At 40.4% G+C, this 27177-nt stretch overlaps 12 non-coding genes across 12 annotated transcripts; all 12 read right to left on the bottom strand.

Annotated features, from left to right (window-relative positions):
- Nucleotides 1-2938: 2938 nt before the first annotated feature.
- Nucleotides 2939-3020, bottom strand: TRNAS-AGA (transfer RNA serine (anticodon AGA)). The gene has a single exon. It is a non-coding gene; the product is annotated as a tRNA-Ser (tRNA).
- Nucleotides 3021-5193: 2173 nt separating this feature from the next.
- On the bottom strand, nucleotides 5194-5265 carry TRNAH-GUG (transfer RNA histidin (anticodon GUG)). Its single transcript has one exon. It is a non-coding gene; the product is annotated as a tRNA-His (tRNA).
- A 1281-nt stretch (nucleotides 5266-6546) lies between these two features.
- Nucleotides 6547-6628, bottom strand: TRNAS-AGA (transfer RNA serine (anticodon AGA)). The gene has a single exon. It is a non-coding gene; the product is annotated as a tRNA-Ser (tRNA).
- A 2173-nt stretch (nucleotides 6629-8801) lies between these two features.
- Nucleotides 8802-8873, bottom strand: TRNAH-GUG (transfer RNA histidin (anticodon GUG)). Its single transcript has one exon. It is a non-coding gene; the product is annotated as a tRNA-His (tRNA).
- A 1281-nt stretch (nucleotides 8874-10154) lies between these two features.
- TRNAS-AGA (transfer RNA serine (anticodon AGA)) lies at nucleotides 10155-10236 on the bottom strand. The gene has a single exon. It is a non-coding gene; the product is annotated as a tRNA-Ser (tRNA).
- A 2173-nt stretch (nucleotides 10237-12409) lies between these two features.
- On the bottom strand, nucleotides 12410-12481 carry TRNAH-GUG (transfer RNA histidin (anticodon GUG)). The gene has a single exon. It is a non-coding gene; the product is annotated as a tRNA-His (tRNA).
- A 1281-nt stretch (nucleotides 12482-13762) lies between these two features.
- On the bottom strand, nucleotides 13763-13844 carry TRNAS-AGA (transfer RNA serine (anticodon AGA)). The gene has a single exon. It is a non-coding gene; the product is annotated as a tRNA-Ser (tRNA).
- A 3939-nt stretch (nucleotides 13845-17783) lies between these two features.
- Nucleotides 17784-17865, bottom strand: TRNAS-AGA (transfer RNA serine (anticodon AGA)). The gene has a single exon. It is a non-coding gene; the product is annotated as a tRNA-Ser (tRNA).
- A 2173-nt stretch (nucleotides 17866-20038) lies between these two features.
- Nucleotides 20039-20110, bottom strand: TRNAH-GUG (transfer RNA histidin (anticodon GUG)). Its single transcript has one exon. It is a non-coding gene; the product is annotated as a tRNA-His (tRNA).
- A 1281-nt stretch (nucleotides 20111-21391) lies between these two features.
- On the bottom strand, nucleotides 21392-21473 carry TRNAS-AGA (transfer RNA serine (anticodon AGA)). Its single transcript has one exon. It is a non-coding gene; the product is annotated as a tRNA-Ser (tRNA).
- Nucleotides 21474-23646: 2173 nt separating this feature from the next.
- On the bottom strand, nucleotides 23647-23718 carry TRNAH-GUG (transfer RNA histidin (anticodon GUG)). The gene has a single exon. It is a non-coding gene; the product is annotated as a tRNA-His (tRNA).
- Nucleotides 23719-24999: 1281 nt separating this feature from the next.
- TRNAS-AGA (transfer RNA serine (anticodon AGA)) lies at nucleotides 25000-25081 on the bottom strand. The gene has a single exon. It is a non-coding gene; the product is annotated as a tRNA-Ser (tRNA).
- Between the last annotated feature and the right edge of the window lie 2096 nt (nucleotides 25082-27177).

Raw genomic sequence — 27177 nt, 5'->3', positions numbered from 1 at the left:
GGATTACTTTTCTAAATCCAGGACTGGATCCTAGATTCAGTCCTGGGACAGTTCTTGGAAACAAGTGAGTAAATTCGTTTTAGTAACTGTTGTGATTTTTAAGCAATATTTTGCTATTTTAAAAGTTGACACTTAGAAACTTTTGCTGATCAAATTACCAATGTTATCCTATGGAAGGAAATTCACTTAGCAGGTAAGTGGGGTTATGGTTACTTTTTCTAGGTCAGTGTTGGATCCTAGATCCAGCACTACTATACCACCTGTAAGCAGTTGAGAAACTGCGTTTAAGTTATACAGGCGATTTTTTTAAGAATATTTACATGTTTGCAAAATCGACACTTAGAAGAAATTTCACAGAAAAACAGTCAATGGTTTCCTATGGAAGAAAATTCAAGTTACGGGTAAAGTACGTTCTCGTTATTTTTGTAATCCAGTGCTGGGGTCCTAGGCTCAGTACTGGGACATCTATCTAAAACAGGTAAACAATTACGTTTTCACAGTTGGTACGATTTTTAAAGAATATTTATAAGTTTCAAAAATCGACACTTAGAACATTTTCAGCAAAAAGCAGGCAATGATATCCCATGGAAGGAAATTCGAGTTACTGGTAAGTACGGTTAAAATTACTTTTCAGGGTCAGTACTGAGCTCCAAGATGCAGCACTGAGGTCTCTCCTGATAACGGGTGAGTAAATCAGAATTCGTTGTCCGGCTGATTTTAGATGAATATTTTAAAGTTCCAAAACTCCACACCACTTAGAAGAATTTCCAAGTGAAACCACTCAATGTTAGCCTATGGAAGAAAAGTGAGTTATCGGCTTTTAGGTAAGTACTCGACTGGCAGAGTTATGGTTCTGGGCATAGACCAGGGGTCTCCCAGGGGAGTCCCAGCCTACTTGCCAAGCCTTAAACTCCCCTTTTATTACATATAATTTACCCCTAAGGTAGGCCCTAGGTAGTCCTAGGTGCATGATGCTATGTAAGTAAAAAATAAGATATGTACTTTGGTGGTTCGCATGTCCTGTAAGTACCAAACAGTCTATTTCATTTTTCACTACTGTGAGGTCTACCCCTCTCATAGGTTAGCTCTGGGTATTCCCCTATACTTTTTATTTGGTAATTCCATATCGGAGAGGAGTAGCTTTATTTATTTATTGAAAATCCTACTTACTGGTGAGGTTGGATTTAACTTTACTATTTTAGAAATGCCACTTTTAGAGAGTGAATATTTCTCTGCACTTACTGCTCTATTTGCCTGAAACCTGGCCCCGATACACGTCTGGATTGGGCTGGGTGACAGCAAAATTTGTGCCTTCCCTCTAGAGAGCCACAACACAGGTCACTCAACTGCACCTGGGGGGTGAGCTCCGCTCCCCCTCCACCCCCAATAGGTTCAAGAACGATAATTTATGTAAGTAAATACATTATAGCTACAGCTTATAATCATGCGAGTTTAAATCATTTGTTGTTAGATGGTTTAAATATTTGAAAGGATCTGTTTTTAATAGACATTTTACAAAAACTACTGGTACATTTGCTAATTCTGTAAAATTAACACCCAACTGCCATGACATTGCCAACCACAATGCTGTGACTCGGATTCGAACCGAGGTTGCTGCGGCCACAACGCAGAGTACTAACCAGTATACGATCACGGCGAGCTACTTGGGCTCAATGACAAACAGTGACATGGAGAATTTATAATTCGGAACACTCAGGCGTGTCCCTGTGATAGGGTGGATGTATTCATTGCTTCCTCATTCCTCATTCAGAGGCTGCGTCTCCTCAGTGGTTGATAGGCTGAAACCGTTTCCTGGCCGCCTGCTTGTGAAATGCATGGAGTCAAAGATCACACATTACACTTGCGGACCTGTGATGGGACACCAATGCAGAGAAACCCACCTGGAACAGACCTTCTATTCTGTCTATTAGACCTGCATCTTCCCTGCACCTTTCAAGCCATTTGTATGTGAAGCAAGAAAGAGTTAGAGAGTGATCCATCTACACTTTTATAGGGAGGATGTCGCCGTGAGCTCCTCCCAGCTAATCACACGAACAGCAGAAAAGCAAGATAAATACACAGTTGAGGGGTGGGCTGCATGGTTATGTTTTTGAGTAATTATTGAAACTGACCTCAGTGGCTCATTAGCAGAGCTGCGGCTAATGACTGGTGCCAAATCATGATGAAGCAAGCACCATGGCTCGTAGGGGACCCACAACACGCTTTTCTTAGCTCACTGAATTAAAGTATAAACTTCCACCGTGTGTGAGTGGTAAAGGCTTGTTAATATGGTTCCTTTTCCAATTCAAGTCTGACAACAAGAGGCAGGAACCACGTGGCTTCGGAAGCTCAGGAAAGTAGCCACCAACCACAGAGAAAGAGAGAACTGGCAGTATGAGAGATGGAGAAAACAGAAGCGGGAGCAAGGAGCTCAAATGAGATTGATGGCATTTAAATAGAGCGCGTAAAGGAACAGTTACACAGCTAAGAAATGGGAAAGACAGACTAGGGAAAAAAACACAGAAAGAGCCTGTAGATGAAATTCTCTTCCTGGGACAGCAGGTTAAGAGAAATTACACATGGAGAGGTTAAGCATGTAACACGGGGGAGAATAAAAAAGAAAATGCAGTTTTATGAAGTGCGTTTGCCAATCCAGCCAGCACTTTTGTTCTATTTCTCTCTTTGCGTCTTTTATTGGTAAAGTAACTTTCAAGTGCATGCGCAGGTATGAATGAGAGAGCAACAGTATAATAATTTGAAGCGTTTACACCAGTGCTAAAGTAGGAAAGAGGTGTAGCAAAGACATGAAAGAGGTAGCGATAACAAATATGTGGAGAGGCAATAGTGACACAAAAATAAGCCACCTATTTATAAAACTGAAATGGAAGAAATACTAAAGGTTAACTTCTGAAATTGTAGCCCATAATAAAAAGATTCTCGTTGTTGGCAGGATTCGAACCTGCGCGGGGATACCCCAATGGATTTCTAGTCCATCGCCTTAACCACTCGGCCACAACAACTTACTGTAAGCTGCATGCAAATATTTTGTTTGAAAGTTTTGAAGTTTTCCCACATCAAAGTACTGATATTCTGCAATGCGCTTTTTAAAAACAATGTTTTTTTCATCATGCACGTTCTGTCCTAAAAACAAAAATTGCATGAGTATATCTCTGGATCTGTAAAAGGATACGCTTGCATTCAAACTCTCTTGTGGCACTCAATTTTTTGGACCCTGTTGCGCTCTGTTTTTGGGCTGCTTTTAGTCTATGACCCATATTACAGAAGTCAACCATCTCTGAGTATTTGGGACTCCTTTGTAAGTGCCTTATCTTTAATCCTTGAAAAGCTCTATAATAAAGGGGTCTGTCAAAGATTGCTTGAATGGAAGATAAAAGAAGGCCCACTTGTCTCACCAAATGCAGTAGAGAAACCTGATGTTTTACTCATGTTATCCTTAGTTCATTTTTGTTAGACCTGGCATCCTTAAGGTGGCCTACCAGCAACCTTTTCGCTTTTCACCTCACGTTTTGCTGTATCTTTATGTTGGCCTTAGGACTCTAATCACTTTATCACTACTGTGAGAAAGTGGCTCTGTATATACTGTTCCCAAATAGGTACAGTGTGCACAGAGTCCCCAGTCCCCAGAGGTTTGGCAGAGGCTAAAGTTAGATATAACCTTACTCTCTAAAGTGGTAGCTTGCCGAGCAGTAAGGAAGTATCAGAGTACAGTGTAAAACATTTGTTGTACACACTCAGTCAGCAAATGGTCTCACACACTCAAGAACTGAACTCTAGGCCATTGGTTTGCATAAAAAAGATATTGTTGTTTTATTTTAGAACCAACAATAGGTATCAAAATATACTTTCTCAGAATGAGATGCTTTAGTTAAATACTTTGCAATAGGCAATTGACTTTTGCAGGTAATAGTTACAGTTTATTGCAATAGGCAACACAATTTGAATCACAATAATACATTGAGCTCAATGGGAATTTTAAGTTATATGCAATTAATTACTTTCAGGATTACTTTTCTAAATCCAGGACTGGATCCTAGATTCAGTCATGGGACAGTTCTTGGAAATAAGTGAGTAAATTCGTTTTAGTTACTGTTGTGATTTTTAAGCAATATTTTGCTATTTTAAAAGTTGACACTTAGAAACTTTTGCTGATCAAATTACCAATGTTATCCTATGGAAGGAAATTCCCTTAGCAGGTAAGTGGGGTTATGGTTACTTTTTCTAGGTCAGTGTTGGATCCTAGATCCAGCACTACTGTACCACCTGTAAGCAGTTGAGAAACTGCGTTTAAGTTATACAGGCGATTTTTAAGGAATATTTACATGTTTGCAAAATCGACACCACTTAGAAGAATTTCCAAGTGAAACCACTCAATGTTAGCCTATGGAAGAAAAGTGAGTCATCGGCTTTTAGGTAAGTACTCGACTGGCAGAGTTATGGTTCTGGGCATAGACTCAGGGGTCTCCCAGGGGAGTCCCAGCCTACTTGCCAAGCCTTAAACTCCCCTTTTATTACATATAATTTACCCCTAAGGTAGGCCCTAGGTAGTCCTAGGTGCATGATGCTATGTAAGTAAAAAATAAGATATGTACTTTGGTGGTTCGCATGTCCTGTAGGTACCAAACAGTCTATTTCATTTTTCACTACTGTGAGGTCTACCCCTCTCATAGGTTAGCTCCGGGTGTTCCCCTATACTTTTCATTTGGTAATTCCATATCGGAGAGGAGTAGCTTTATTTATTTATTGAAAATCCTACTTACTGGTGAGGTTGGATTTAACTTTACTATTTTAGAAATGCCACTTTTAGAGAGTGAACATTTCTCTGCACTTACTGCTCTATTTGCCTGAAACCTGGCCCCAATACTCATCTGGATTGGGCTGGGTGACAGCAAAATTTGTGCCTTCCCTCTAGAGAGCCACAACACAGGTCACTCAACTGCACCTGGGGGGTGAGCTCCGCTCCCCCTCCACCCCCAATAGGTTCAAGAACGATAATTTATGTAAGTAAATACATTATAGCTACAGCTTATAATCATGCGAGTTTAAATCATTTGTTGTTAGATGGTTTAAATATTTGAAAGGATCTGTTTTTAATAGACATTTTACAAAAACTACTGGTACATTTGCTAATTCTGTAAAATTAACACCCAACTGCCATGACATTGCCAACCACAATGCCGTGACTCGGATTCGAACCGAGGTTGCTGCGGCCACAACGCAGAGTACTAACCACTATACGATCACGGCGAGCTACTTGGGCTCAACGACAAACAGTGACATGGAGAATTTAAAATTTGGAACACTCAGCGCTGTTCCTGTGATAGGCTGGATGTATTCATTGCTTCCTCATTCCTCATTCAGAGGCTGCGTCTCCTCAGTGGTTGATAGGCTGAAACCGTTTCCTGGCCGCCTGCTTGTGAAATGCCAGGAGTAAAAGATCACACATTACACTTGCGGACCTGTGATGGGACACCAATGCAGAGAAACCCACCTGGAACAGACCTTCTATTCTGTCTATTAGACCTGCATCTTCCCTGCACCTTTCAAGCCGTTTGTATGTGAAGCAATAAAGAGTTAGAGAGTGATCCATCTACACTTTTATAGGGAGGATGTCGCCGTGAGCTCCTCCCAGCTAATCACACGAACAGCAGAAAAGCAAGATAAATACACAGTTGAGGGGTGGGCTGCATGGTTATGTTTTTGAGTAATTATTGAAACTGACCTCAGTGGCTCATTAGCAGAGCTGCGGCTAATGACTGGTGCCAAATCATGATGAAGCAAGCACCATGGCTCGTAGGGGACCCACAACACGCTTTTCTTAGCTCACTGAATTAAAGTATAAACTTCCGCCGTGTGTGAGTGGTAAAGGCTTGTTAAAATGGTTCCTTTTCCAATTCAAGTCTGACAACAAGAAGCAGGAACCACGTGGCTTCGGAAGCTCAGGAAAGTAGCCACCAACCACAGAGAAAGAGAGAACTGGCAGTATGAGAGGTGGAGAAAACAGAAGCGGGAGCAAGTAGCTCAAATGAGATTGATGGCGTTTAAATAGAGCACGTAAAGGAACAGTTACACAGCTAAGAAATGGGAAAGACAGACTAGGGAAAAAAACACAGAAAGAGCCTGTAGATGAAATTCTCTTCCTGGGACAGCAGGTTAAGAGAAATTACACATGGAGAGGTTAAGCATGTAACACGGGGGAGAATAAAAAAGAAAATGCAGTTTTATGAAGTGCGTTTGCCAATCCAGCCAGCACTTTTGTTCTATTTCTCTCTTTGCGTCTTTTATTGGTAAAGTAACTTTCAAGTGCATGCGCAGGTATGAATGAGAGAGCAACAGTATAATAATTTGAAGCGTTTACACCAGTGCTAAAGTAGGAATGAGGTGTAGCAAAGACATGAAAGAGGTAGCGATAACAAATATGTGGAGAGGCAATAGTGACACAAAAATAAGCCACCTATTTATAAAACTGAAATGGAAGAAATACTAAAGGTTAACTTCTGAAATTGTAGCCCATAATAAAAAGATTCTCGTTGTTGGCAGGATTCAAACCTGCGCGGGGATACCCCAATGGATTTCTAGTCCATCGCCTTAACCACTCGGCCACAACAACTTACTGTAAGCTGCATGCAAATATTTTGTTTGAAAGTTTTGAAGTTTTCCCACATCAAAGTACTGATATTCTGCAATGCGCTTTTTAAAAACAATGTTTTTTTCATCATGCACGTTCTGTCCTAAAAACAAAAATTGCATGAGTATATCTCTGGATCTGTAAAAGGATACGCTTGCATTCAAACTCTCTTGTGGCACTCAATTTTTTGGACCCTGTTGCACTCTGTTTTTGCGCTGCTTTTAGTCTATGACCCATATTACAGAAGTCAACCATCTCTGAGTATTTGGGACTCCTTTGTAAGTGCCTTATCTTTAATCCTTGAAAAGCTCTATAATAAAGGGGTCTGTCAAAGATTGCTTGAATGGAAGATAAAAGAAGGCCCACTTGTCTCACCAAATGCAGTAGAGAAACCTGATGTTTTACTCATGTTATCCTTAGTTCATTTTTGTTAGACCTGGCATCCTTAAGGTGGCCTACCAGCAACCTTTTTGCTTTTCACCTCACGTTTTGCTGTATCTTTATGTTGGCTTTAGGACTCTAATCACTTTATCACTACTGTGAGAAAGTGGCTCTGTATATACTGTTCCCAAATAGGTACAGTGTGCACAGAGTCCCCAGTCCCCAGAGGTTTGGCAGAGGCTAAAGTTAGATATAACCTTACTCTCTAAAGTGGTAGCTTGCCGAGCAGTAAGGCAGTATCAGAGTACAGTGTAAAACATTTGTTGTACACACTCAGTCAGCAAATGGTCTCACACACTCAAGAACTGAACTCTAGGCCATTGGTTTGCATACAAAAGATATTGTTGTTTTATTTTAGAACCAACAATAGGTATCAAAATATACTTTCTCAGAATGAGATGCTTTAGTTAAATACTTTGCAATAGGCAATTGACTTTTGCAGGTAATAGTTACAGTTTATTGCAATAGGCAACACAATTTGAATCACAATAATACATTGAGCTCAATGGGAATTTTAAGTTATATGCAATTAATTACTTTCAGGATTACTTTTCTAAATCCAGGACTGGATCCTAGATTCAGTCATGGGACAGTTCTTGGAAACAAGTGAGTAAATTCGTTTTAGTTACTGTTGTGATTTTTAAGCAATATTTTGCTATTTTAAAAGTTGACACTTAGAAACTTTTGCTGATCAAATTACCAATGTTATCCTATGGAAGGAAATTCCCTTAGCAGGTAAGTGGGGTTATGGTTACTTTTTCTAGGTCAGTGTTGGATCCTAGATCCAGCACTACTGTACCACCTGTAAGCAGTTGAGAAACTGCGTTTAAGTTATACAGGCGATTTTTAAGGAATATTTAGATGTTTGCAAAATCGACACCACTTAGAAGAATTTCCAAGTGAAACCACTCAATGTTAGCCTATGGAAGAAAAGTGAGTCATCGGCTTTTAGGTAAGTACTCGACTGGCAGAGTTATGGTTCTGGGCATAGACTCAGGGGTCTCCCAGGGGAGTCCCAGCCTACTTGCCAAGCCTTAAACTCCCCTTTTATTACATATAATTTACCCCTAAGGTAGGCCCTAGGTAGTCCTAGGTGCATGATGCTATGTAAGTAAAAAATAAGATATGTACTTTGGTGGTTCGCATGTCCTGTAGGTACCAAACAGTCTATTTCATTTTTCACTACTGTGAGGTCTACCCCTCTCATAGGTTAGCTCCGGGTGTTCCCCTATACTTTTCATTTGGTAATTCCATATCGGAGAGGAGTAGCTTTATTTATTTATTGAAAATCCTACTTACTGGTGAGGTTGGATTTAACTTTACTATTTTAGAAATGCCACTTTTAGAGAGTGAACATTTCTCTGCACTTACTGCTCTATTTGCCTGAAACCTGGCCCCAATACTCGTCTGGATTGGGGTGGGTGACAGCAATATTTGTGCCTTCCCTCTAGAGAGCCACAACACAGGTCACTCAACTGCACCTGGGGGGTGAGCTCCGCTCCCCCTCCACCCCCAATAGGTTCAAGAACGATAATTTATGTAAGTAAATACATTATAGCTACAGCTTATAATCATGCGAGTTTAAATCATTTGTTGTTAGATGGTTTAAATATTTGAAAGGATCTGTTTTTAATAGACATTTTACAAAAACTACTGGTACATTTGCTAATTCTGTAAAATTAACACCCAACTGCCATGACATTGCCAACCACAATGCCGTGACTCGGATTCGAACCGAGGTTGCTGCGGCCACAACGCAGAGTACTAACCACTATACGATCACGGCGAGCTACTTGGGCTCAACGACAAACAGTGACATGGAGAATTTAAAATTCGGAACACTCAGGGCTGTTCCTGTGATAGGCTGGATGTATTCATTGCTTCCTCATTCCTCATTCAGAGGCTGCGTCTCCTCAGTGGTTGATAGGCTGAAACCGTTTCCTGGCCGCCTGCTTGTGAAATGCCAGGAGTAAAAGATCACACATTACACTTGCGGACCTGTGATGGGACACCAATGCAGAGAAACCCACCTGGAACAGACCTTCTATTCTGTCTATTAGACCTGCATCTTCCCTGCACCTTTCAAGCCATTTGTATGTGAAGCAAGAAAGAGTTAGAGAGTGATCCATCTACACTTTTATAGGGAGGATGTCGCCGTGAGCTCCTCCCAGCTAATCACACAAACAGCAGAAAAGCAAGATAAATACACAGTTGAGGGGTGGGCTGCATGGTTATGTTTTTGAGTAATTATTGAAACTGACCTCAGTGGCTCATTAGCAGAGCTGCGGCTAATGACTGGTGCCAAATCATGATGAAGCAAGCACCATGGCTCGTAGGGGACCCACAACACGCTTTTCTTAGCTCACTGAATTAAAGTATAAACTTCCACCGTGTGTGAGTGGTAAAGGCTTGTTAATATGGTTCCTTTTCCAATTCAAGTCTGACAACAAGAGGCAGGAACCACGTGGCTTCGGAAGCTCAGGAAAGTAGCCACCAACCACAGAGAAAGAGAGAACTGGCAGTATAAGAGATGGAGAAAACAGAAGCAGGAGCAAGGAGCTCAAATGAGATTGATGGCGTTTAAATAGAGCGCGTAAAGGAACAGTTACACAGCTAAGAAATGGGAAAGACAGACTAGGGAAAAAAACACAGAAAGAGCCTGTATATGAAATTCTCTTCCTGGGACAGCAGGTTAAGAGAAATTACACATGGAGAGGTTAAGCATGTAACACGGGGGAGAATAAAAAAGAAAATGCAGTTTTATAAAGTGTGTTTGCCAATCCAGCCAGCACTTTTGTTCTATTTCTCTCTTTGCGTCTTTTATTGGTAAAGTAACTTTCAAGTGCATGCGCAGGTATGAATGAGAGAGCAACAGTATAATAATTTGAAGCGTTTACACCAGTGCTAAAGTAGGAATGAGGTGTAGCAAAGACATGAAAGAGGTAGCGATAACAAATATGTCGAGAGGCAATAGTGACACAAAAATAAGCCACCTATTTATAAAACTGAAATGGAAGAAATACTAAAGGTTAACTTCTGAAATTGTAGCCCATAATAAAAAGATTCTCGTTGTTGGCAGGATTCGAACCTGCGCGGGGATACCCCAATGGATTTCTAGTCCATCGCCTTAACCACTCGGCCACAACAACTTACTGTAAGCTGCATGCAAATATTTTGTTTGAAAGTTTTGAAGTTTTCCCACATCAAAGTACTGATATTCTGCAATGCGCTTTTTAAAAACAATGTTTTTTTCATCATGCACGTTCTGTCCTAAAAACAAAAATTGCATGAGTATATCTCTGGATCTGTAAAAGGATACGCTTGCATTCAAACTCTCTTGTGGCACTCAATTTTTTGGACCCTGTTGCACTTTGTTTTTGCGCTGCTTTTAGTCTATGACCCATATTACAGAAGTCAACCATCTCTGAGTATTTGGGACTCCTTTGTAAGTGCCTTATCTTTAATCCTTGAAAAGCTCTATAATAAAGGGGTCTGTCAAAGATTGCTTGAATGGAAGATAAAAGAAGGCCCACTTGTCTCACCAAATGCAGTAGAGAAACCTGATGTTTTACTGATGTTATCCTTAGTTCATTTTTGTTAGACCTGGCATCCTTAAGGTGGCCTACCAGCAACCTTTTTGCTTTTCACCTCACGTTTTGCTGTATCTTTATGTTGGCCTTAGGACTCTAATCACTTTATCACTACTGTGAGAAAGTGGCTCTGTATATACTGTTCCCAAATAGGTACAGTGTGCACAGAGTCCCCAGTCCCCAGAGGTTTGGCAGAGGCTAAAGTTAGATATAACCTTACTCTCTAAAGTGGTAGCTTGCCGAGCAGTAAGGCAGTATCAGAGTACAGTGTAAAACATTTGTTGTACACACTCAGTCAGCAAATGGTCTCACACACTCAATAACTGAACTCTAGGCCATTGGTTTGCATAAAAAAGATATTGTTGTTTTATTTTAGAACCAACAATAGGTATCAAAATATACTTTCTCAGAATGAGATGCTTTAGTTAAATACTTTGCAATAGGCAATTGACTTTTGCCGGTAATAGTTACAGTTTATTGCAATAGTGAACACAATTTGAATCACAATAACACATTGAGCTCAATGGGAATTTTAAGTTATATGCAATTAATTACTTTCAGGATTACTTTTCTAAATCCAGGACTGGATCATAGATTCAGTCCTGGGACAGTTCTTGGAAACAAGTGAGTAAATTCGTTTTAGTTACTGTTGTGATTTTTAAGCAATATTTTGCTATTTTAAAAGTTGACACTTAGAAACTTTTGCTGATCAAATTACCAATGTTATCCTATGGAAGGAAATTCACTTAGCAGGTAAGTGGGGTTATGGTTACTTTTTCTAGGTCAGTGTTGGATCCTAGATCCAGCACTACTGTACCACCTGTAAGCAGTTGAGAAACTGTGTTTAAGTTATACAGGCGATTTTTAAGGAATATTTACATGTTTGCAAAATCGACACCACTTAGAAGAATTTCCAAGTGAAACCACTCAATGTTAGCCTATGGAAGAAAAGTGAGTCATCGGCTTTTAGGTAAGTACTCGACTGGCAGAGTTATGGTTCTGGGCATAGACTCAGGGGTCTCCCAGGGGAGTCCCAGCCTACTTGCCAAGCCTTAAACTCCCCTTTTATTACATATAATTTACCCCTAAGGTAGGCCCTAGGTAGTCCTAGGTGCATGATGCTATGTAAGTAAAAAATAAGATATGTACTTTGGTGGTTCGCATGTCCTGTAGGTACCAAACAGTCTATTTCATTTTTCACTACTGTGAGGTCTACCCCTCTCATAGGTTAGCTCCGGGTGTTCCCCTATACTTTTCATTTGGTAATTCCATATCGGAGAGGAGTAGCTTTATTTATTTATTGAAAATCCTACTTACTGGTGAGGTTGGATTTAACTTTACTATTTTAGAAATGCCACTTTTAGAGAGTGAACATTTCTCTGCACTTACTGCTCTATTTGCCTGAAACCTGGCCCCAATACTCGTCTGGATTGGGCTGGGTGACAGCAAAATTTGTGCCTTCCCTCTAGAGAGCCACAACACAGGTCACTCAACTGCACCTGGGGGGTGAGCTCTGCTCCCCCTCCACCCCCAATAGGTTCAAGAATGATAATTTATGTAAGTAAATACATTATAGCTACAGCTTATAATCATGCGAGTTTAAATCATTTGTTGTTAGATGGTTTAAATATTTGAAAGGATCTGTTTTTGATAGACATTTTACAAAAACTACTGGTACATTTGCTAATTCTGTAAAATTAACACCCAACTGCCATGACATTGCCAACCACAATGCCGTGACTCGGATTCGAACCGAGGTTGCTGCGGCCACAACGCAGAGTACTAACCACTATACGATCACGGCGAGCTACTTGGGCTCAACGACAAGCAGTGACATGGAGAATTTAAAATTCGGAACACTCAGGGCTGTTCCTGTGATAGGCTGGATGTATTCATTGCTTCCTCATTCCTCATTCAGAGGCTGCGTCTCCTCAGTGGTTGATAGGCTGAAACCGTTTCCTGGCCGCCTGCTTGTGAAGTGCCAGGAGTAAAAGATCACACATTACACTTGCGGACCTGTGATGGGACACCAATGCAGAGAAACCCACCTGGAACAGACCTTCTATTCTGTCTATTAGACCTGCATCTTCCCTGCACCTTTCAAGCCATTTGTATGTGAAGCAAGAAAGAGTTAGAGAGTGATCCATCTACACTTGTATAGGGAGGATGTCGCCGTGAGCTCCTCCCAGCTAATCACACAAACAGCAGAAAAGCAAGATAAATACACAGTTGAGGGGTGGGCTGCATGGTTATGTTTTTGAGTAATTATTGAAACTGACCTCAGTGGCTCATTAGCAGAGCTGCGGCTAATGACTGGTGCCAAATCATGATGAAGCAAGCACCATGGCTCGTAGGGGACCCACAACACGCTTTTCTTAGCTCACTGAATTAAAGTATAAACTTCCACCGTGTGTGAGTGGTAAAGGCTTGTTAATATGGTTCCTTTTCCAATTCAAGTCTGACAACAAGAGGCAGGAACCACGTGGCTTCGGAAGCTCAGGAAAGTAGCCACCAACCACAGAGAAAGAGAGAACTGGCAGTATGAGAGATGGAGAAAACAGAAGCAGGAGCAAGGAGCTCAAATGAGATTGATGGCGTTTAAATAGAGCGCGTAAAGGAACAGTTACACAGCTAAGAAATGGGAAAGACAGACTAGGGAAAAAAACACAGAAAGAGCCTGTAGATGAAATTCTCTTCCTGGGACAGCAGGTTAAGAGAAATTACACATGGAGAGGTTAAGCATGTAACACGGGGGAGAATAAAAAAGAAAATGCAGTTTTATGAAGTGTGTTTGCCAATCCAGCCAGCACTTTTGTTCTATTTCTCTCTTTGCGTCTTTTATTGGTAAAGTAACTTTCAAGTGCATGCGCAGGTATGAATGAGAGAGCAACAGTATAATAATTTGAAGCGTTTACACCAGTGCTAAAGTAGGAATGAGGTGTAGCAAAGACATGAAAGAGGTAGCGATAACAAATATGTCGAGAGGCAATAGTGACACAAAAATAAGCCACCTATTTATAAAACTGAAATGGAAGAAATACTAAAGGTTAACTTCTGAAATTGTAGCCCATAATAAAAAGATTCTCGTTGTTGGCAGGATTCGAACCTGCGCGGGGATACCCCAATGGATTTCTAGTCCATCGCCTTAACCACTCGGCCACAACAACTTACTGTAAGCTGCATGCAAATATTTTGTTTGAAAGTTTTGAAGTTTTCCCACATCAAAGTACTGATATTCTGCAATGCGCTTTTTAAAAACAATGTTTTTTTCATCATGCACGTTCTGTCCTAAAAACAAAAATTGCATGAGTATATCTCTGGATCTGTAAAAGGATACGCTTGCATTCAAACTCTCTTGTGGCACTCAATTTTTTGGACCCTGTTGCACTCTGTTTTTGCGCTGCTTTTAGTCTACGACCCATATTACAGAAGTCAACCATCTCTGAGTATTTGGGACTCCTTTGTAAGTGCCTTATCTTTAATCCTTGAAAAGCTCTATAATAAAGGGGTCTGTCAAAGATTGCTTGAATGGAAGATAAAAGAAGGCCCACTTGTCTCACCAAATGCAGTAGAGAAACCTGATGTTTTACTCATGTTATCCTTAGTTCATTTTTGTTAGACCTGGCATCCTTAAGGTGGCCTACCAGCAACCTTTTTGCTTTTCACCTCACGTTTTGCTGTATCTTTATGTTGGCCTTAGGACTCTAATCACTTTATCACTACTGTGAGAAAGTGGCTCTGTATATACTGTTCCCAAATAGGTACAGTGTGCACAGAGTCCCCAGTCCCCAGAGGTTTGGCAGAGGCTAAAGTTAGATATAACCTTACTCTCTAAAGTGGTAGCTTGCCGAGCAGTAAGGCAGTATCAGAGTACAGTGTAAAACATTTGTTGTACACACTCAGTCAGCAAATGGTCTCACACACTCAAGAACTGAACTCTAGGCCATTGGTTTGCATAAAAAAGATATTGTTGTTTTATTTTAGAACGAACAATAGGTATCAAAATATACTTTCTCAGAATGAGATGCTTTAGTTAAATACTTTGCAATAGGCAATTGACTTTTGCAGGTCATAGTTACAGTTTATTGCAATAGGCAACACAATTTGAATCACAATAATACATTGAGCTCAATGGGAATTTTAAGTTATATGCAATTAATTACTTTCAGGATTACTTTTCTAAATCCAGGACTGGATCCTAGATTCAGTCCTGGGACAGTTCTTGGAAACAAGTGAGTAAATTCGTTTTAGTAACTGTTGTGATTTTTAAGCAATATTTTGCTATTTTAAAAGTTGACACTTAGAAACTTTTGCTGATCAAATTACCAATGTTATCCTATGGAAGGAAATTCACTTAGCAGGTAAGTGGGGTTATGGTTACTTTTTCTAGGTCAGTGTTGGATCCTAGATCCAGCACTACTATACCACCTGTAAGCAGTTGAGAAACTGCGTTTAAGTTATACAGGCGATTTTTTTAAGAATATTTACATGTTTGCAAAATCGACACTTAGAAGAAATTTCACAGAAAAACAGTCAATGGTTTCCTATGGAAGAAAATTCAAGTTACGGGTAAAGTACGTTCTCGTTATTTTTGTAATCCAGTGCTGGGGTCCTAGGCTCAGTACTGGGACATCTATCTAAAACAGGTAAACAATTACGTTTTCACAGTTGGTACGATTTTTAAAGAATATTTATAAGTTTCAAAAATCGACACTTAGAACATTTTCAGCAAAAAGCAGGCAATGATATCCCATGGAAGGAAATTCGAGTTACTGGTAAGTACGGTTAAAATTACTTTTCAGGGTCAGTACTGAGCTCCAAGATGCAGCACTGAGGTCTCTCCTGATAACGGGTGAGTAAATCAGAATTCGTTGTCCGGCTGATTTTAGATGAATATTTTAAAGTTCCAAAACTCCACACCACTTAGAAGAATTTCCAAGTGAAACCACTCAATGTTAGCCTATGGAAGAAAAGTGAGTTATCGGCTTTTAGGTAAGTACTCGACTGGCAGAGTTATGGTTCTGGGCATAGACCAGGGGTCTCCCAGGGGAGTCCCAGCCTACTTGCCAAGCCTTAAACTCCCCTTTTATTACATATAATTTACCCCTAAGGTAGGCCCTAGGTAGTCCTAGGTGCATGATGCTATGTAAGTAAAAAATAAGATATGTACTTTGGTGGTTCGCATGTCCTGTAAGTACCAAACAGTCTATTTCATTTTTCACTACTGTGAGGTCTACCCCTCTCATAGGTTAGCTCTGGGTATTCCCCTATACTTTTTATTTGGTAATTCCATATCGGAGAGGAGTAGCTTTATTTATTTATTGAAAATCCTACTTACTGGTGAGGTTGGATTTAACTTTACTATTTTAGAAATGCCACTTTTAGAGAGTGAATATTTCTCTGCACTTACTGCTCTATTTGCCTGAAACCTGGCCCCGATACACGTCTGGATTGGGCTGGGTGACAGCAAAATTTGTGCCTTCCCTCTAGAGAGCCACAACACAGGTCACTCAACTGCACCTGGGGGGTGAGCTCCGCTCCCCCTCCACCCCCAATAGGTTCAAGAACGATAATTTATGTAAGTAAATACATTATAGCTACAGCTTATAATCATGCGAGTTTAAATCATTTGTTGTTAGATGGTTTAAATATTTGAAAGGATCTGTTTTTAATAGACATTTTACAAAAACTACTGGTACATTTGCTAATTCTGTAAAATTAACACCCAACTGCCATGACATTGCCAACCACAATGCTGTGACTCGGATTCGAACCGAGGTTGCTGCGGCCACAACGCAGAGTACTAACCAGTATACGATCACGGCGAGCTACTTGGGCTCAATGACAAACAGTGACATGGAGAATTTATAATTCGGAACACTCAGGCGTGTCCCTGTGATAGGGTGGATGTATTCATTGCTTCCTCATTCCTCATTCAGAGGCTGCGTCTCCTCAGTGGTTGATAGGCTGAAACCGTTTCCTGGCCGCCTGCTTGTGAAATGCATGGAGTCAAAGATCACACATTACACTTGCGGACCTGTGATGGGACACCAATGCAGAGAAACCCACCTGGAACAGACCTTCTATTCTGTCTATTAGACCTGCATCTTCCCTGCACCTTTCAAGCCATTTGTATGTGAAGCAAGAAAGAGTTAGAGAGTGATCCATCTACACTTTTATAGGGAGGATGTCGCCGTGAGCTCCTCCCAGCTAATCACACGAACAGCAGAAAAGCAAGATAAATACACAGTTGAGGGGTGGGCTGCATGGTTATGTTTTTGAGTAATTATTGAAACTGACCTCAGTGGCTCATTAGCAGAGCTGCGGCTAATGACTGGTGCCAAATCATGATGAAGCAAGCACCATGGCTCGTAGGGGACCCACAACACGCTTTTCTTAGCTCACTGAATTAAAGTATAAACTTCCACCGTGTGTGAGTGGTAAAGGCTTGTTAATATGGTTCCTTTTCCAATTCAAGTCTGACAACAAGAGGCAGGAACCACGTGGCTTCGGAAGCTCAGGAAAGTAGCCACCAACCACAGAGAAAGAGAGAACTGGCAGTATGAGAGATGGAGAAAACAGAAGCGGGAGCAAGGAGCTCAAATGAGATTGATGGCATTTAAATAGAGCGCGTAAAGGAACAGTTACACAGCTAAGAAATGGGAAAGACAGACTAGGGAAAAAAACACAGAAAGAGCCTGTAGATGAAATTCTCTTCCTGGGACAGCAGGTTAAGAGAAATTACACATGGAGAGGTTAAGCATGTAACACGGGGGAGAATAAAAAAGAAAATGCAGTTTTATGAAGTGCGTTTGCCAATCCAGCCAGCACTTTTGTTCTATTTCTCTCTTTGCGTCTTTTATTGGTAAAGTAACTTTCAAGTGCATGCGCAGGTATGAATGAGAGAGCAACAGTATAATAATTTGAAGCGTTTACACCAGTGCTAAAGTAGGAAAGAGGTGTAGCAAAGACATGAAAGAGGTAGCGATAACAAATATGTGGAGAGGCAATAGTGACACAAAAATAAGCCACCTATTTATAAAACTGAAATGGAAGAAATACTAAAGGTTAACTTCTGAAATTGTAGCCCATAATAAAAAGATTCTCGTTGTTGGCAGGATTCGAACCTGCGCGGGGATACCCCAATGGATTTCTAGTCCATCGCCTTAACCACTCGGCCACAACAACTTACTGTAAGCTGCATGCAAATATTTTGTTTGAAAGTTTTGAAGTTTTCCCACATCAAAGTACTGATATTCTGCAATGCGCTTTTTAAAAACAATGTTTTTTTCATCATGCACGTTCTGTCCTAAAAACAAAAATTGCATGAGTATATCTCTGGATCTGTAAAAGGATACGCTTGCATTCAAACTCTCTTGTGGCACTCAATTTTTTGGACCCTGTTGCGCTCTGTTTTTGGGCTGCTTTTAGTCTATGACCCATATTACAGAAGTCAACCATCTCTGAGTATTTGGGACTCCTTTGTAAGTGCCTTATCTTTAATCCTTGAAAAGCTCTATAATAAAGGGGTCTGTCAAAGATTGCTTGAATGGAAGATAAAAGAAGGCCCACTTGTCTCACCAAATGCAGTAGAGAAACCTGATGTTTTACTCATGTTATCCTTAGTTCATTTTTGTTAGACCTGGCATCCTTAAGGTGGCCTACCAGCAACCTTTTCGCTTTTCACCTCACGTTTTGCTGTATCTTTATGTTGGCCTTAGGACTCTAATCACTTTATCACTACTGTGAGAAAGTGGCTCTGTATATACTGTTCCCAAATAGGTACAGTGTGCACAGAGTCCCCAGTCCCCAGAGGTTTGGCAGAGGCTAAAGTTAGATATAACCTTACTCTCTAAAGTGGTAGCTTGCCGAGCAGTAAGGAAGTATCAGAGTACAGTGTAAAACATTTGTTGTACACACTCAGTCAGCAAATGGTCTCACACACTCAAGAACTGAACTCTAGGCCATTGGTTTGCATAAAAAAGATATTGTTGTTTTATTTTAGAACCAACAATAGGTATCAAAATATACTTTCTCAGAATGAGATGCTTTAGTTAAATACTTTGCAATAGGCAATTGACTTTTGCAGGTAATAGTTACAGTTTATTGCAATAGGCAACACAATTTGAATCACAATAATACATTGAGCTCAATGGGAATTTTAAGTTATATGCAATTAATTACTTTCAGGATTACTTTTCTAAATCCAGGACTGGATCCTAGATTCAGTCATGGGACAGTTCTTGGAAATAAGTGAGTAAATTCGTTTTAGTTACTGTTGTGATTTTTAAGCAATATTTTGCTATTTTAAAAGTTGACACTTAGAAACTTTTGCTGATCAAATTACCAATGTTATCCTATGGAAGGAAATTCCCTTAGCAGGTAAGTGGGGTTATGGTTACTTTTTCTAGGTCAGTGTTGGATCCTAGATCCAGCACTACTGTACCACCTGTAAGCAGTTGAGAAACTGCGTTTAAGTTATACAGGCGATTTTTAAGGAATATTTACATGTTTGCAAAATCGACACCACTTAGAAGAATTTCCAAGTGAAACCACTCAATGTTAGCCTATGGAAGAAAAGTGAGTCATCGGCTTTTAGGTAAGTACTCGACTGGCAGAGTTATGGTTCTGGGCATAGACTCAGGGGTCTCCCAGGGGAGTCCCAGCCTACTTGCCAAGCCTTAAACTCCCCTTTTATTACATATAATTTACCCCTAAGGTAGGCCCTAGGTAGTCCTAGGTGCATGATGCTATGTAAGTAAAAAATAAGATATGTACTTTGGTGGTTCGCATGTCCTGTAGGTACCAAACAGTCTATTTCATTTTTCACTACTGTGAGGTCTACCCCTCTCATAGGTTAGCTCCGGGTGTTCCCCTATACTTTTCATTTGGTAATTCCATATCGGAGAGGAGTAGCTTTATTTATTTATTGAAAATCCTACTTACTGGTGAGGTTGGATTTAACTTTACTATTTTAGAAATGCCACTTTTAGAGAGTGAACATTTCTCTGCACTTACTGCTCTATTTGCCTGAAACCTGGCCCCAATACTCATCTGGATTGGGCTGGGTGACAGCAAAATTTGTGCCTTCCCTCTAGAGAGCCACAACACAGGTCACTCAACTGCACCTGGGGGGTGAGCTCCGCTCCCCCTCCACCCCCAATAGGTTCAAGAACGATAATTTATGTAAGTAAATACATTATAGCTACAGCTTATAATCATGCGAGTTTAAATCATTTGTTGTTAGATGGTTTAAATATTTGAAAGGATCTGTTTTTAATAGACATTTTACAAAAACTACTGGTACATTTGCTAATTCTGTAAAATTAACACCCAACTGCCATGACATTGCCAACCACAATGCCGTGACTCGGATTCGAACCGAGGTTGCTGCGGCCACAACGCAGAGTACTAACCACTATACGATCACGGCGAGCTACTTGGGCTCAACGACAAACAGTGACATGGAGAATTTAAAATTTGGAACACTCAGCGCTGTTCCTGTGATAGGCTGGATGTATTCATTGCTTCCTCATTCCTCATTCAGAGGCTGCGTCTCCTCAGTGGTTGATAGGCTGAAACCGTTTCCTGGCCGCCTGCTTGTGAAATGCCAGGAGTAAAAGATCACACATTACACTTGCGGACCTGTGATGGGACACCAAGGCAGAGAAACCCACCTGGAACAGACCTTCTATTCTGTCTATTAGACCTGCATCTTCCCTGCACCTTTCAAGCCGTTTGTATGTGAAGCAATAAAGAGTTAGAGAGTGATCCATCTACACTTTTATAGGGAGGATGTCGCCGTGAGCTCCTCCCAGCTAATCACACGAACAGCAGAAAAGCAAGATAAATACACAGTTGAGGGGTGGGCTGCATGGTTATGTTTTTGAGTAATTATTGAAACTGACCTCAGTGGCTCATTAGCAGAGCTGCGGCTAATGACTGGTGCCAAATCATGATGAAGCAAGCACCATGGCTCGTAGGGGACCCACAACACGCTTTTCTTAGCTCACTGAATTAAAGTATAAACTTCCGCCGTGTGTGAGTGGTAAAGGCTTGTTAAAATGGTTCCTTTTCCAATTCAAGTCTGACAACAAGAAGCAGGAACCACGTGGCTTCGGAAGCTCAGGAAAGTAGCCACCAACCACAGAGAAAGAGAGAACTGGCAGTATGAGAGGTGGAGAAAACAGAAGCGGGAGCAAGTAGCTCAAATGAGATTGATGGCGTTTAAATAGAGCACGTAAAGGAACAGTTACACAGCTAAGAAATGGGAAAGACAGACTAGGGAAAAAAACACAGAAAGAGCCTGTAGATGAAATTCTCTTCCTGGGACAGCAGGTTAAGAGAAATTACACATGGAGAGGTTAAGCATGTAACACGGGGGAGAATAAAAAAGAAAATGCAGTTTTATGAAGTGCGTTTGCCAATCCAGCCAGCACTTTTGTTCTATTTCTCTCTTTGCGTCTTTTATTGGTAAAGTAACTTTCAAGTGCATGCGCAGGTATGAATGAGAGAGCAACAGTATAATAATTTGAAGCGTTTACACCAGTGCTAAAGTAGGAATGAGGTGTAGCAAAGACATGAAAGAGGTAGCGATAACAAATATGTGGAGAGGCAATAGTGACACAAAAATAAGCCACCTATTTATAAAACTGAAATGGAAGAAATACTAAAGGTTAACTTCTGAAATTGTAGCCCATAATAAAAAGATTCTCGTTGTTGGCAGGATTCAAACCTGCGCGGGGATACCCCAATGGATTTCTAGTCCATCGCCTTAACCACTCGGCCACAACAACTTACTGTAAGCTGCATGCAAATATTTTGTTTGAAAGTTTTGAAGTTTTCCCACATCAAAGTACTGATATTCTGCAATGCGCTTTTTAAAAACAATGTTTTTTTCATCATGCACGTTCTGTCCTAAAAACAAAAATTGCATGAGTATATCTCTGGATCTGTAAAAGGATACGCTTGCATTCAAACTCTCTTGTGGCACTCAATGTTTTGGACCCTGTTGCACTCTGTTTTTGCGCTGCTTTTAGTCTATGACCCATATTACAGAAGTCAACCATCTCTGAGTATTTGGGACTCCTTTGTAAGTGCCTTATCTTTAATCCTTGAAAAGCTCTATAATAAAGGGGTCTGTCAAAGATTGCTTGAATGGAAGATAAAAGAAGGCCCACTTGTCTCACCAAATGCAGTAGAGAAACCTGATGTTTTACTCATGTTATCCTTAGTTCATTTTTGTTAGACCTGGCATCCTTAAGGTGGCCTACCAGCAACCTTTTTGCTTTTCACCTCACGTTTTGCTGTATCTTTATGTTGGCCTTAGGACTCTAATCACTTTATCACTACTGTGAGAAAGTGGCTCTGTATATACTGTTCCCAAATAGGTACAGTGTGCACAGAGTCCCCAGTCCCCAGAGGTTTGGCAGAGGCTAAAGTTAGATATAACCTTACTCTCTAAAGTGGTAGCTTGCCGAGCAGTAAGGCAGTATCAGAGTACAGTGTAAAACATTTGTTGTACACACTCAGTCAGCAAATGGTCTCACACACTCAAGAACTGAACTCTAGGCCATTGGTTTGCATACAAAAGATATTGTTGTTTTATTTTAGAACCAACAATAGGTATCAAAATATACTTTCTCAGAATGAGATGCTTTAGTTAAATACTTTGCAATAGGCAATTGACTTTTGCAGGTAATAGTTACAGTTTATTGCAATAGGCAACACAATTTGAATCACAATAATACATTGAGCTCAATGGGAATTTTAAGTTATATGCAATTAATTACTTTCAGGATTACTTTTCTAAATCCAGGACTGGATCCTAGATTCAGTCATGGGACAGTTCTTGGAAACAAGTGAGTAAATTCGTTTTAGTTACTGTTGTGATTTTTAAGCAATATTTTGCTATTTTAAAAGTTGACACTTAGAAACTTTTGCTGATCAAATTACCAATGTTATCCTATGGAAGGAAATTCCCTTAGCAGGTAAGTGGGGTTATGGTTACTTTTTCTAGGTCAGTGTTGGATCCTAGATCCAGCACTACTGTACCACCTGTAAGCAGTTGAGAAACTGCGTTTAAGTTATACAGGCGATTTTTAAGGAATATTTAGATGTTTGCAAAATCGACACCACTTAGAAGAATTTCCAAGTGAAACCACTCAATGTTAGCCTATGGAAGAAAAGTGAGTCATCGGCTTTTAGGTAAGTACTCGACTGGCAGAGTTATGGTTCTGGGCATAGACTCAGGGGTCTCCCAGGGGAGTCCCAGCCTACTTGCCAAGCCTTAAACTCCCCTTTTATTACATATAATTTACCCCTAAGGTAGGCCCTAGGTAGTCCTAGGTGCATGATGCTATGTAAGTAAAAAATAAGATATGTACTTTGGTGGTTCGCATGTCCTGTAGGTACCAAACAGTCTATTTCATTTTTCACTACTGTGAGGTCTACCCCTCTCATAGGTTAGCTCCGGGTGTTCCCCTATACTTTTCATTTGGTAATTCCATATCGGAGAGGAGTAGCTTTATTTATTTATTGAAAATCCTACTTACTGGTGAGGTTGGATTTAACTTTACTATTTTAGAAATGCCACTTTTAGAGAGTGAACATTTCTCTGCACTTACTGCTCTATTTGCCTGAAACCTGGCCCCAATACTCGTCTGGATTGGGGTGGGTGACAGCAATATTTGTGCCTTCCCTCTAGAGAGCCACAACACAGGTCACTCAACTGCACCTGGGGGGTGAGCTCCGCTCCCCCTCCACCCCCAATAGGTTCAAGAACGATAATTTATGTAAGTAAATACATTATAGCTACAGCTTATAATCATGCGAGTTTAAATCATTTGTTGTTAGATGGTTTAAATATTTGAAAGGATCTGTTTTTAATAGACATTTTACAAAAACTACTGGTACATTTGCTAATTCTGTAAAATTAACACCCAACTGCCATGACATTGCCAACCACAATGCCGTGACTCGGATTCGAACCGAGGTTGCTGCGGCCACAACGCAGAGTACTAACCACTATACGATCACGGCGAGCTACTTGGGCTCAACGACAAACAGTGACATGGAGAATTTAAAATTCGGAACACTCAGGGCTGTTCCTGTGATAGGCTGGATGTATTCATTGCTTCCTCATTCCTCATTCAGAGGCTGCGTCTCCTCAGTGGTTGATAGGCTGAAACCGTTTCCTGGCCGCCTGCTTGTGAAATGCCAGGAGTAAAAGATCACACATTACACTTGCGGACCTGTGATGGGACACCAATGCAGAGAAACCCACCTGGAACAGACCTTCTATTCTGTCTATTAGACCTGCATCTTCCCTGCACCTTTCAAGCCATTTGTATGTGAAGCAAGAAAGAGTTAGAGAGTGATCCATCTACACTTTTATAGGGAGGATGTCGCCGTGAGCTCCTCCCAGCTAATCACACAAACAGCAGAAAAGCAAGATAAATACACAGTTGAGGGGTGGGCTGCATGGTTATGTTTTTGAGTAATTATTGAAACTGACCTCAGTGGCTCATTAGCAGAGCTGCGGCTAATGACTGGTGCCAAATCATGATGAAGCAAGCACCATGGCTCGTAGGGGACCCACAACACGCTTTTCTTAGCTCACTGAATTAAAGTATAAACTTCCGCCGTGTGTGAGTGGTAAAGGCTTGTTAATATGGTTCCTTTTCCAATTCAAGTCTGACAACAAGAGGCAGGAACCACGTGGCTTCGGAAGCTCAGGAAAGTAGCCACCAACCACAGAGAAAGAGAGAACTGGCAGTATGAGAGATGGAGAAAACAGAAGCAGGAGCAAGGAGCTCAAATGAGATTGATGGCGTTTAAATAGAGCGCGTAAAGGAACAGTTACACAGCTAAGAAATGGGAAAGACAGACTAGGGAAAAAAACACAGAAAGAGCCTGTAGATGAAATTCTCTTCCTGGGACAGCAGGTTAAGAGAAATTACACATGGAGAGGTTAAGCATGTAACACGGGGTAGAATAAAAAAGAAAATGCAGTTTTATGAAGTGTGTTTGCCAATCCAGCCAGCACTTTTGTTCTATTTCTCTCTTTGCGTCTTTTATTGGTAAAGTAACTTTCAAGTGCATGCGCAGGTATGAATGAGAGAGCAACAGTATAATAATTTGAAGCGTTTACACCAGTGCTAAAGTAGGAATGAGGTGTAGCAAAGACATGAAAGAGGTAGCGATAACAAATATGTCGAGAGGCAATAGTGACACAAAAATAAGCCACCTATTTATAAAACTGAAATGGAAGAAATACTAAAGGTTAACTTCTGAAATTGTAGCCCATAATAAAAAGATTCTCGTTGTTGGCAGGATTCGAACCTGCGCGGGGATACCCCAATGGATTTCTAGTCCATCGCCTTAACCACTCGGCCACAACAACTTACTGTAAGCTGCATGCAAATATTTTGTTTGAAAGTTTTGAAGTTTTCCCACATCAAAGTACTGATATTCTGCAATGCGCTTTTTAAAAACAATGTTTTTTTCATCATGCACGTTCTGTCCTAAAAACAAAAATTGCATGAGTATATCTCTGGATCTGTAAAAGGATACGCTTGCATTCAAACTCTCTTGTGGCACTCAATTTTTTGGACCCTGTTGCACTCTGTTTTTGCGCTGCTTTTAGTCTATGACCCATATTACAGAAGTCAACCATCTCTGAGTATTTGGGACTCCTTTGTAAGTGCCTTATCTTTAATCCTTGAAAAGCTCTATAATAAAGGGGTCTGTCAAAGATTGCTTGAATGGAAGATAAAAGAAGGCCCACTTGTCTCACCAAATGCAGTAGAGAAACCTGATGTTTTACTCATGTTATCCTTAGTTCATTTTTGTTAGACCTGGCATCCTTAAGGTGGCCTACCAGCAACCTTTTTGCTTTTCACCTCACGTTTTGCTGTATCTTTATGTTGGCCTTAGGACTCTAATCACTTTATCACTACTGTGAGAAAGTGGCTCTGTATATACTGTTCCCAAATAGGTACAGTGTGCACAGAGTCCCAAGTCCCCAGAGGTTTGGCAGAGGCTAAAGTTAGATATAACCTTACTCTCTAAAGTGGTAGCTTGCCGAGCAGTAAGGCAGTATCAGAGTACAGTGTAAAACATTTGTTGTACACACTCAGTCAGCAAATGGTCTCACACACTCAAGAACTGAACTCTAGGCCATTGGTTTGCATAAAAAAGATATTGTTGTTTTATTTTAGAACCAACAATAGGTATCAAAATATACTTTCTCAGAATGAGATGCTTTAGTTAAATACTTTGCAATAGGCAATTGACTTTTGCAGGTAATAGTTACAGTTTATTGCAATAGTGAACACAATTTGAATCACAATAACACATTGAGCTCAATGGGAATTTTAAGTTATATGCAATTAATTACTTTCAGGATTACTTTTCTAAATCCAGGACTGGATCCTAGATTCAGTCCTGGGACAGTTCTTGGAAACAAGTGAGTAAATTCGTTTTAGTTACTGTTGTGATTTTTAAGCAATATTTTGCTATTTTAAAAGTTGACACTTAGAAACTTTTGCTGATCAAATTACCAATGTTATCCTATGGAAGGAAATTCACTTAGCAGGTAAGTGGGGTTATGGTTACTTTTTCTAGGTCAGTGTTGGATCCTAGATCCAGCACTACTGTACCACCTGTAAGCAGTTGAGAAACTGCGTTTAAGTTATACAGGCGATTTTTTTAAGAATATTTACATGTTTGCAAAATCGACACTTAGAAGAAATTTCACAGAAAAACAGTCAATGGTTTCCTATGGAAGAAAATTCAAGTTACGGGTAAAGTACGTTCTCGTTATTTTTGTAATCCAGTGCTGGGCTCCTAGGCTCAGTACTGGGACATCTATCTAAAACAGGTAAACAATTACGTTTTCACAGTTGGTACGATTTTTAAAGAATATTTATAAGTTTCAAAAATCGACACTTAGAACATTTTCAGCAAAAAGCAGGCAATGATATCCCATGGAAGGAAATTCGAGTTACTGGTAAGTACGGTTAAAATTACTTTTCAGGGTCAGTACTGAGCTCCAAGATGCAGCACTGAGGTCTCTCCTGATAACGGGTGAGTAAATCAGAATTCGTTGTCCGGCTGATTTTAGATGAATATTTTAAAGTTCCAAAACTCCACACCACTTAGAAGAATTTCCAAGTGAAACCACTCAATGTTAGCCTATGGAAGAAAAGTGAGTTATCGGCTTTTAGGTAAGTACTCGACTGGCAGAGTTATGGTTCTGGGCATAGACCAGGGGTCTCCCAGGGGAGTCCCAGCCTACTTGCCAAGCCTTAAACTCCCCTTTTATTACATATAATTTACCCCTAAGGTAGGCCCTAGGTAGTCCTAGGTGCATGATGCTATGTAAGTAAAAAATAAGATATGTACTTTGGTGGTTCGCATGTCCTGTAAGTACCAAACAGTCTATTTCATTTTTCACTACTGTGAGGTCTACCCCTCTCATAGGTTAGCTCTGGGTAT

The sequence above is a fragment of the Triturus cristatus genome, chromosome 12 (genome assembly GCF_964204655.1).
Source record: "Triturus cristatus chromosome 12, aTriCri1.1, whole genome shotgun sequence".
Classification (NCBI taxonomy): domain Eukaryota; kingdom Metazoa; phylum Chordata; class Amphibia; order Caudata; family Salamandridae; genus Triturus; species Triturus cristatus.
The sequence above is the reverse complement of the archived record's forward strand: the minus strand, read 5'-3'. Positions and strand labels throughout refer to the sequence as shown.